Source organism: Sorex fumeus, unplaced genomic scaffold (assembly GCF_029834395.1).
Source record: "Sorex fumeus unplaced genomic scaffold, SorFum_2.1 ptg000037l, whole genome shotgun sequence".
Classification (NCBI taxonomy): domain Eukaryota; kingdom Metazoa; phylum Chordata; class Mammalia; order Eulipotyphla; family Soricidae; genus Sorex; species Sorex fumeus.
Window position 1 is genome coordinate 48,698,232 of NW_026606094.1, and position 11,107 is coordinate 48,709,338.

The 11,107-nt window shown below is 38.2% G+C and overlaps 1 non-coding gene across 1 annotated transcript; it reads right to left on the minus strand.

The window, feature by feature from the left end:
- Positions 1–10,042: 10,042 nt before the first annotated feature.
- On the minus strand, positions 10,043–10,149 carry LOC130027949 (U6 spliceosomal RNA). The gene has a single exon (XR_008793133.1). It is a non-coding gene; the product is annotated as a U6 spliceosomal RNA (small nuclear RNA).
- Between the last annotated feature and the right edge of the window lie 958 nt (positions 10,150–11,107).

The window sequence follows — 11,107 nt, forward strand, 5'->3', positions numbered from 1 at the left end:
CAAGCCAGCAGTGATCACAGAGCAGAGACGCTTCAAGCAACACTGAGGTTCCAAAGCCATCCTCTCAAGGCCTTTGGCCCTCAGCAGTTAGGTCAGGAGAGTGACAACTGACTCTTTCAAGTCTTTTGCCTGGGCACAAGTAAGGGCTCAAAAAACTTGCCTGTGTCCCCCTTTTAAACCTCTATTGCTGCCCCTTAACTCTTTCTACTGTCTATTTGACTTGCCCACCGTCATGTAGGTGAGATTTACCCTCATCTCACCCTCATGTGGATGAGATTAAAAAAGGATCTGTTGTCTGAGGGCTGAAGTGATAGTACAGCAGGTAGGGTATTTGCCGTACATGTAACTAACCAGGTTTGATCCCCAGAACCCCATATGGTTGGCCCCCAGCACCTCCAGCAGTGATTCCTGAGCATAGAGCCAGGAATAAGCCTTGGCCATCACTGAGTGTGGCCCCAAAACAAAAATATGTTCTTTTTGCTATTGTCACTTATGGAGGTGTTAAAGAGAGCAATACTATCAGGTAATTTAGGAGAGATAATGGGTCACTTAAAGTTTTATCAACATGAGAGATAGCCAGTTGCACAGATCAATAAAATGGCTCAGGGAGAACGCAGGCTAGATAACTTCTTCTTTGACCCCTCATCTGTTCTTGGGCAAAAGGCAGGAGATAAGAGTTCTTACCCTCTTGGCCAAAGAACAAAGAAAAGTGAAAGAGACAAAGATTATGGGCTTGGATGGCAGCCCTCAGCAATAGAATGCAGACTGGAAAGTACAAGCAAGGAGACACAGGTTTTACAGGGTTCCAACTGCAGAACTAACTTGAAAGCCTGGCACTGGGTCGAGTGCAGTGTGAGGCAGGACCTGGTCTTTGTACAGTGGAGGGGAAAAGACAGCAAAGGCACAGGACAAGTGAAGTCCTAAACTGGAAATGCCAGTGAGGGACATGACAAGTGGCATCTCACACAGGTGAAAGTAAAGAGAGATCTGAATATCAGGGAAGGACACAGAACCACGTAAACTGCACAATAAACTATAACTTCATAAATATCTAGATATCTGCATGCTAATTCTACATGTACAATTCAAGGACTCATTGAGGACCTAGCCAGTTTTAAAGCAACAAAAACACAAAGAAAATAATATGTGTATGACCTGCAGAAAAGACAGTTACCGGAGCTTAATGAGGTTGGTCTACATGAATTGAAAGACTCGGACTTTAAGAGACCCTAGAGAAGATGTGCTGGTATGAGTAATAAGATAAAAACACAACCATAACTTTTTAATGGAAGACTGTCACAAAAAAGAAATTTACACAGCATAGCTCCCATCCCCGGAAAAAAGAAATTTTAGGGCTAAAAGTTTTATCAAGTAAAATTAAGGTCTCTATGGATGAGTATCAAAAGAAACTAGACACAGAAATCACTTGACTGGGAAAGATCAAAAGAAACTATTCAGAATAAAAAGCAGAGAAAATTAAGTGCTATCATAAACAGGCTAAGGAACAGATAATACAGGGAAAATGGCAAGCATCTTTCTCAGCAGAGGAGAGAATATGGCAGAAGCACTTGTAGCTCTGAGTTTTGTCAAACTGATAAAAGCCATTTTTCAGGAACTTGAGCTGGCCTAGAATGAAAAATACAAAGAAATCCACATTTATGTGTTTAATCTTCATGTGTTTAAGCCCCCAGCGGCTCTCCTCCTTGCCACCCAGGCTTGGGTGCTCTTCGGGCCTCTCCACGAGCCAGAGTGACCTGGGCCATGGGGCAGATGAAGGAGAAAATGAGGGTGAAGCCGGTCGGTTAATCAGTTGCCATTTATTCCATGCTCCCCGATGCACCTGTTCGTCTCTCTGAGCCTCCCATTCTAGTCTCACACTGCCCCTCATTCCCGTCTCCTCCTGTCTCTCCCACTCATCTCTCCGCACTCCATCTTGCTCCCCCACTCTCTCTCTCATCTCTTCCAACTCCCCAGCACTGGAAGTAGACACTACACCCAGTCTGTAGCAAAATCAACATAAGAAAGCCCTTCCTGACTTCCCATCAGGCTCAAGGGCAAAAACACCACCTAGGGGTGATCCTCTTCTCCTTAGTTCAGTAACTTAATTAACATCTTAATTCTACTTCTTAATATTAGTTATTTTTGTATGGACCCAGTAAGAGATACATTAAGGCTTACAAGCAGCTCTCCTGGGAACATCTTGCCGCAGACTCAGACTACAGTGCTCAGGCCAGATTAATCTTTCCTAACCCTAGCAGAGTCCAAATTTAGCTATTGCTTTTTGGATCATGACAGCATGTGTCCATGATCATGCTCTTAACTTATAGTTAAGCAGTATGGCACTTTGACCTGGCCCATTTTGATGTCAGGGTAGCACATAGGCTCAACGCTTGCCCTCGGTCGATCCAGTCCCTCGTCAGGGTCCCTGCTTTTGGGGTGCTAGGAAGTAAGGACAACTGAGCTTTAAGTCAAGAGGACAGATGTCGAGGAGGTAAATATCATTCAGAGTCAATTAATTCCCATGTTACAAAAGCATAGCATTAACTGTCTTCTTGTGTCCATACAAAAAGGACATTGCTCTGAATTAACTATGCAAAGGACTTAATGAGAAGAGGAAAACAATAGTTACAAGTCAACGAGCACAAATAAAAAGTTACAAATAAACAGAGGAATTGGAGCACTGTGATGGGAACAATCCAATAAACCTAAGCTCCCTTGCAGCAAGGCAGAAAGGACAAACCAATGTTATCCTACATCCACGTATTATGACAAACCAGAAAACCAAACAAAGGAGAGAATGTTAAAAGCAGCCAGAAGGTTAGGGATGAAGCTGGATAGTAGAATACCTATCTGGTATATGTGAGGTCATAACCACACCAATAAATAAATATAAAATTTAGCATAGAAAATTAAACACTATTTATAAAAAAGAATAATAATTGAAATAATGCATTGCTTCTTATCATATAAAACATAAAGTGGGTTGGAAAAAACCCTCACTTTTATGCAAGTGAAATATCATCCAAAATAAAGCTAAAATTCTGATAACTTTAGACTACAAAAATTAAAAATCAAAACAAAAACAAAAAGCAAGAGAATATGATAACAAAAATTATAAGAAAGATATATCTTGTCCAGGCAATGGATATGATGGTAGATAACTATTGCAGATGCAGGATGGCATTGAAATAATGAATCTTGTTATAGATAAATAGAATATTAGCCACATGAATCAGTCAAGATAATTAATAACTTAAGCACACACTCCTGTCTGGAGACCTCTATAGTCAAGACCTGTCTCCTTGATTATCTTTACAAGACTATTAAAGAGAGAAGTGGTAGAGTTTTTATTTTGAAATTTAGGAATTTTTTTCAGTAAAATGCCTCCTTTATCATCCCTCTTTATCTATATGTTTGCAGGAAACAAAAAGAAGTTGATTAAAGGAGTTAAGATAATAAAAGGCCACAGTCAAAGTTCTCGCTATGAATGAGAAGTGAGCCTGGAACCTCTGAATCTTCCCAGATATCCAAGTTGGAGAACACATTTGTCACACAAATAAAATGTTGAAAATTTCTGTATGCAGAATGATCAATGACAAGGGCAGTATTAGAGATTGCAGAAAAGATCTGATTGACAAATATCTTAATTTAAATTTCCAGCACAGACATGTTGTAACCATGACAACAAAGAAGCCCTTCTACAGTTGTGCAATATAGATGTAGGGTCTTTTAGCATGATATCTACTGAAAAGATTAAGTAATAAAACAGGACACATTTCTGTCACTTCCACATCTGCCTGCTGTGTGAGCACACAAAGAAAGAAAGAAGCCATCAGTCTGAGCAGCATTTTCCAATCTGGAAGCTTTTAGGAAAATTACAGGGCACTGAAGAATTACAGCTGACATTAGAACTGATTGGTGTCACAGTCAAAAGGAGGAAAAATTTCTTGTCCTTTCACAATAGAGATTTGTCGTCCAGGAGCAAAGATAATCACCTCCCGTATTCACAAAAATAACATTACAGTTAATAGAAAGGAATCCACTAAGCTAAATTCTTCATGGGCTTTTGATTTCTTACTAAATTGATTTTGATTTTTATAAATACCAGGCAACTTTAGCAGTGTTGTCAAAATCTACTCAAGTAATAATGTTGCTGGACTGAGATTGTCTAAGATTTTCAATTTTAGCTGTCCTAGTGGATTTGTAGCAATATCTGATTTTAACTTGCATTTCCATGTGATTAATGATACTGAGAATCTTTTCATATACTTTGATTATTCAATCCCTTTGATAAAAATTCTTTTCAATGTTTTACCTTTAGTTTATAGTTAGTGTTCTGTGTAAACACACAAAAAATAAAAAGGGCCGGCTAAGGGGAGGGCAGTGGCTTATCTCTCCCGCCGCTCCCGTTCGGTAGTCTCAGGCCGTTTCCCCGCTCCACGGAAGTCGATGAAGATGTCAGGTGAAGGAAGGAAACGAGGGCTAAGCTGGTTGGTCTTGGCAGCAGTTTATTACATGCAAGAAACGTATGTCATGGAGGCCTCAGGAGTCCTCAAGCACATGCACCCCGAGAGATCCCCCCAACGAGCCCCGAAAATCCCCTTATATACATCATGGTACCTCTAAAGGGCCAATATAGTGATGTCATCAAAAGGAGTTACAGAAAGAACATTGAGGCAGCAAACATACAAAGTTTCTTTACATCCACATTGTTTCTTTACATCCACATTGTTTCTTTACATCCACAGGCCAGTAATCTTGACCTCACCTTTACAAACTACTTGGATTAACACATCAAAAATGAGTCTGCTAGAGCTTGGAGCCTACATCTCAAATATCAGCCTGCCTGGAGTCAGGTATCTACATCCCCAAGACCAGGCCTGGTTTAGCACCTGGGATCTGCATACCTAAAGCCAGCTAGGTTGCTGTGAGATAAGGGAAACTGCCTCAATATACTGAAATCATTTACTGAAGACAGTTTGAAGGGGAGAAAGTTCAGTCTCATCCAAGCTAGTCAGGACACACAGGAAAACTGCTTCTAGGACGTGTTTCTCCTCTCCTTATCCAACCAACATATAAGCATACATAATATTAATCATTTTGTATGGACACAGTAAGAAATACTTTGAGCTTATAGAATTGCTCTCCCAGGGCCATCTCAATCTCAGACTGCAGTGCTCAGGCCAGATATCTTTCCTATTCCTAGTAGCAGGGTCCTAGTCTCGTTGTTACTTTTGGATCATGACAGCATTTGCCTATGATCAAACTCTTAACTTATAGTTAAGAATCGTGGGACCTTGGCCTGGCCCATCTCGATGCCAGGGTAGCACATAACTTACTGGCTTGCCCTGGTTCCATCCAGTCCCACATCGGGACCCTGCCCTTGGGGTTCTAGGAAGTGAGGGCAACTGAGGCTTAAGTTGAGAAGGCAGATGCCCAGGAGTGAATAATATTCAAAGCCAATCAATTCCTAAGTTACAAAGCATATTAATTAATTAATTGTCTTCCTGTATCTATATGAAAAGGGCATTGCATTAAAGTAAACTATTCAAAAGACATGAGGAGAGGAGAAAGGCAACATTAACTTACAGTACAGCTTCAGTGTCTAAGACGGATGAGACCTTACAAATTGTTTGGGGAAGAGAGCATAGAAGTGGTTACAGACAGACAAAGTAATGGGAATGACTTGGGAGCACTGTGATAGGTGCAACCTGATAAACCTAAACTCCGTGTACTCCAACAGTGTTCTTTGTGTATCTGAATGAAGTCATTGTCAAATATAAGGTATCTTTATAAGAGTTTATGTCTTACTATTATGAAACACAGTTCACTTTTCAAATTTTTATTAAGTGATATTTTATAAGCATTGTCTTAAACCTCTACGTAGTATCATGATTTCTGTTCTTAGGAATTCTTTAATTTTATGTTTAGGTCTTTCATCCATTTTCAATGAACTTAGAAGTTTGAAGTAGAAGATGCAGCTTACAATTTGGTAAGCTTACAATTTACATTTTACTTATCCAAAGAAGAAAAATACTATTTTCCCTAATTAGTTTCTGTATCTTTGTCAAAATGTGTAGGTGTGTGTATGTGTGATTTCATATTTTGGAGCCTCTATTTTTGTTCCATTTATTGACATGTGTTTATTATAAAACCTACATCTGCATCATTTAATCATTGTAGCATCATACTAAGTCAGTTAGTATAATTCCTCTCCATTTTTTGAAAATATTTTGAGAGTACTGAGGGATATTATAGCTGTAGGATCCTTGTATTGAATGTGGTCCACCCACATTTGCTTCCCAGAATTTCATATGATCTCCCAAGCCTGCCAATAGAGTGACTCTTGAATGCAGAGATAGAAGTAACCTCTGAACACTTCCAAATGTGACCCCAAAACTAACTGAATAAAAATATTTTGACTGACATGCAGAAAAATGAATCTGGGCCTTCTCTCACACTATATAAAAAAGTTAATTCAAAGTGGATCCAAGGCGTGAATATTAGACGGAAATCCTTAACCCACATTAAGGAAAATAGAATGCTCCAGAATATTTACTTCAAAGGTATCTTCAGTGATTCAATGCCACTGGTTAAGAAATCAGTACCACTGACCATAGGCTTGCTGCTCTGCCATCCCAGGTGAGGCTTGCAGCTGGCATCACTGGGCCTACTCCAGACTGAGAGGGAGAGCCCCTCCTCAGCCAATGGATCCCAGCAGACCCACACCCAACCTGCACCATACTAGGAGGCCACATCACAGTTCCTGAAGTGTATGGTCATGTGACAGATCTTCTCAACAAATTACATGCTGCTCACAGTTACGTTTCTTGTTATTCTATGAAGACAGGCAAAGAAGAAAGAGAGCAGCCTTTAGCAGTTTAAGTCCTCAGCATCTTCCAGAGGAGTTAACTGTAAAGAGACACCACCATCACAGCAAGAACACTAGAAAAACAATGGGAAAAATACATTGAAGCCCATCAAGTTCACTGAGTGAAAACAATATCACCGAGGACGTTAAACAACACCAACTAGCTCTGCAAATCCTCAGAGATAATGTATTTAGTAACAGCATGCTGGCAATGATCACTAAACACAAAGAAACGGTAGCACAGGTAGTTAGCAAAGCACAAGAAAAGTATGAGTCAAATGAAAATACTACAATAATCAGAAATGACAGAAATAAAGAGCACTATAGGTGAAATTAAAAAAAGAAACTCAATAGACACTCTGACTAGGAAATAACAGCAGCAGACCAAAAGATCTAAGAGCTCTAATATTAAAAGGAGGAAACTGCTAGGAAACAGCAGAAAAGTAGAAAATAGTCTGAAAAGAACTGAACAGAATACCAGATATTTATGGGATGAGTTCAGAAGGAACAATATGAGAATCATTATAGTCCCTGAAGAACAGGAAGGCAAATGTGATGAAAAAAAATCAGTAAACAAATAATTTATATGAATTTTCCAGAATCGAGGAATATAGATACCAAGATCCAAGAGGCCCAAAGGGTCCCAGCAAAAATAAAGCCAGTTAGGAAAATTCCAAAATACATTTTACTCAAAATGACAAAATCCTAAGATAAGGACGCAATATTAAAAGAAGCAACAAAACCAAAAAAGGACTTACTTACAAAGGAAAGCCCATAAGGAATACAACAGATTCATCAGATGAGATTCTATGAGCCAGTAGAGTAGCACCGTAGCACTGTCCTCCCGTTGTTCATCGATTTGCTCAAGCGGGCACCAGTAATGTTTCCGTTGTGAGACTTGTTGTTACTGTTTGTGGCATATTGAATATGTCACGGGTAGCTTGCCAGGCTCTGCCATGTGGGTGGGATACTCTCAGTAGCTCTTGAGAGGGACAGAAGAAATGAATCTGGGTTGGCTGCTTGCAAGGCAAATACCCTACCCACTGTGCTATTGCTCCAGACTGAGCCAGTAGAATATGGAAAGCAATTGTACAAAAATTAACATTGCACCAAGAATACTGTACCCAGCTAGTTTATCATTCAAATTTGAAGAAATCATGCAGAGATTCATGGACAAGAAACAGCTTAGGGCATTTAGAGCCTTGAAACCAGTTTTGCAAGAATCATTAAAAGAATTCCTTTAAAGGACAGGAGAAACTTCCCAATAGGTGGCATAGCACATGGCATTTACTAACGGTGTACATGAGACTTAAATAGGTTAAAAACATAGCGCTGTAGCACTGTCCAATTAATTATCACAAATGAACTTTTATTGATTATTTGCCATTACTTTAAGTTTTATTGGAACAATATGAAATAAATTTGTTATGCGCCTGCTGGGGCTTGGGGTGGGGGGCGGGGGGATGGTTAGGGGAAGTGGGAGAAAACCTGGATATATTGGTTGTGGGATTGGTGTTGGAGCAACATATGTCTGAAACAGCACTATTATGAACAGTTTTGTAAATCAGAGTGTCTTAGAAATATTTTTAAGAAAATAAATCAGACACAAAATAAACAATTATGACTTTATTAAATTAAAAACTTTATGTTTGCAAAAGAAACAATTAAAATGGAAGACTGGGGTTACTTGTTGGCAGAAATTCATACACACATGTGACAAAGAATTAATATGCAAAGATCTATAAAGCACTCACTCACTGATCTTTAAAACAAATGCAATCAAAAAATGAGGAAAAGAGATGAATAGATTCTTCCTCCAAAGAAGGCATACAGAAAGCCAAGAGACACACATTTTCAGCATAGATGATTATTAGAGAAATGCAAATTAAAATGTTAATGTAGTATCACCTCTCAATCATATGAAAAGCTGACTTGAAAAAGTTACAAAACAAAAATTAGCCCACTCTGAAAAAAACAAATTATCCCAATTAAAAAAAAAACACATCTAGAAAGCCAGTTCTAGTGAGCATGCAGGGACAAAGGAACCATTATTAATCGTTGGTGAGACCCTCCTTGTTCAGCCTCAATGGAAAATGGTTTAGAGAGTTCTCAAAAATTTTTAAATAGAACTACCATAATTGTCTAGTGATTCCACTTCTTGGCATCTATCCCCAAACACAAAAACAGTAAGTTGAAAAACATATTCATATCTACATTCAATGTGGTGTTATTTACAATACTGAGGAACTGGAAACAACCCAAATGTCAAACAACAGATGAGTGGATAAAGAAACTATGGTATATTTATATAAAATGGAACATACTACTTAGTTATGAAGCAAGATGAGATCCATAGTTCACTGTAAGTTGGATGAAATAGGCAGGTGGCATCTGAGGAAAGTGACTCAAAGGAATAAGGAGAAATACTGAATAACATCAACTATATGTGAAGAATTAAAAAATACAATGAGGGAATAGACAATAGTCTACGAAAATAAACCTTTAGATTCTGCCTATAGAACTGTGTCTGCTAATTGAGAGGATGGGATAAATACTTACAAACCTGACTTATGTGTGTGACACTATCCTTTTCAATATTGTGTAATAAACTTACCTATCTGAGATATATCAAAGATGAATGAGCAAGGTAATGAGATTTTTGTTAGTTTTTTTTTTTATCGTGTACATATGAGGTTTTGAGGTTTTTTTTGGGGGGGGGAAGGGGCAAACCCTGCAGTGCTCAGAGTTTACTCTTTGCAATACTCTGGGCACCATTTTTGGTGCCAGTATTGAAGAAGGGTCAGCCACCTGCAAAGTAAACACATTAATCCCTGTACTGTTTTTCTTTCTCAAACATAAGTTTTAAGTTAGTGAGAAAAAAATAAAATCAACTCTTCTCTTTTTTTGTTTGTAAAGAACCCTGGAGTCTCCTGCCAATCTGTATTTTGGGCCTCTGCTTTAGGAAGAAACAGACCACAACAATTGTAGAGACCAGGGCCAAGTGTCCATCAAAACAAAATTTCCACATTCTTTTTTTTTTCCCCCTTTATTGTATTTTATTTTTTTTTTTAAGTTGTAGATTTACAATTTTTTGTGCTTTGGTTTCAATTATACAATGATCAGATACCCATCCCTCCACCAGTGCCCATTTTCCACCACCATGGATAATATAAAAATATGGAACGCTTCACGAATTTGCGTGTCATCCTTGCGCAGGGGCCATGCTAATCTTCTCTGTATCGTTCCAATTTTAGTATATGTGCTGCCGAAGCGAGCACAAAATTTCCACATTCTTAATGTGCATTTTCTCATATCTAGACTGGTTTCTGCTACAAAAATATTAATGTCTTGAGTTCAAAATATGCATTTTTCCGTGTTCAGTGGGATGTTAAGAATTACTGCCTATATATCAGAGACAAATGCTTTATTACTTTAATTGTTCAACCTGGAATTTTCTTTGCACCTGTTCCAGCTGTGTATAAATTAGAATCAATTTGTGGGAAGCTGGAGGACAATTAATAGGAATTGTCTCTGGTTCAATCTGCTTCCTCCAAAGTGTTTTTAACCTTTATGCTGAAAAATAGTTTTACTTTTCTCCACACACTGATGATTATTTTTTAACTACTTTCTTAAAAGTTAACAAAACCCAACATTTTTCTGGGTTTTATTATTAATATTGTTTAGTATTTGGCCTATAGTCTATAACTTAGCCTGTTAGTCTTTTATTTAACTTCCTTGTACTTCTTTGGAAGTACCAGACACCCTGAGGTTTCGGGTGAGGATATCCTGACTCATCTCTCAAGTGGAGGAGCCTCAACATAAGAGAAAAGTCACACTTTTATTTTATTGACCAGTGGAGATTTGAATAAGTTTTTAATTTTTCTGATTCATATTTCTCACGTGTAAATTGGAGACAAAATTACAAGAGCAAACAGTGCAAAATATTAAAGAAAATAACTTGACAAAGTCATACTTCTCCATAGGAATATCAATGCCTATAGTCATGATTTCTTTGGGACTAGACTGGAAAGAGTTGAAAGTATGAAAATGTGAGTGGTTTAATTAAAAAATATTTAGTGGATTTAAGTTTTTCTTTGGAAAGAGTGTCACAGTCTTAATCAATAGTTTTATGCTGAGTAGAAACATGCACAGTTATATAACCCATGAGGAGTGTGAACCCATGACCAGGAGTGTGCCATGTATATATCCACAATCATGTTTAACAGAGGAAAAAAC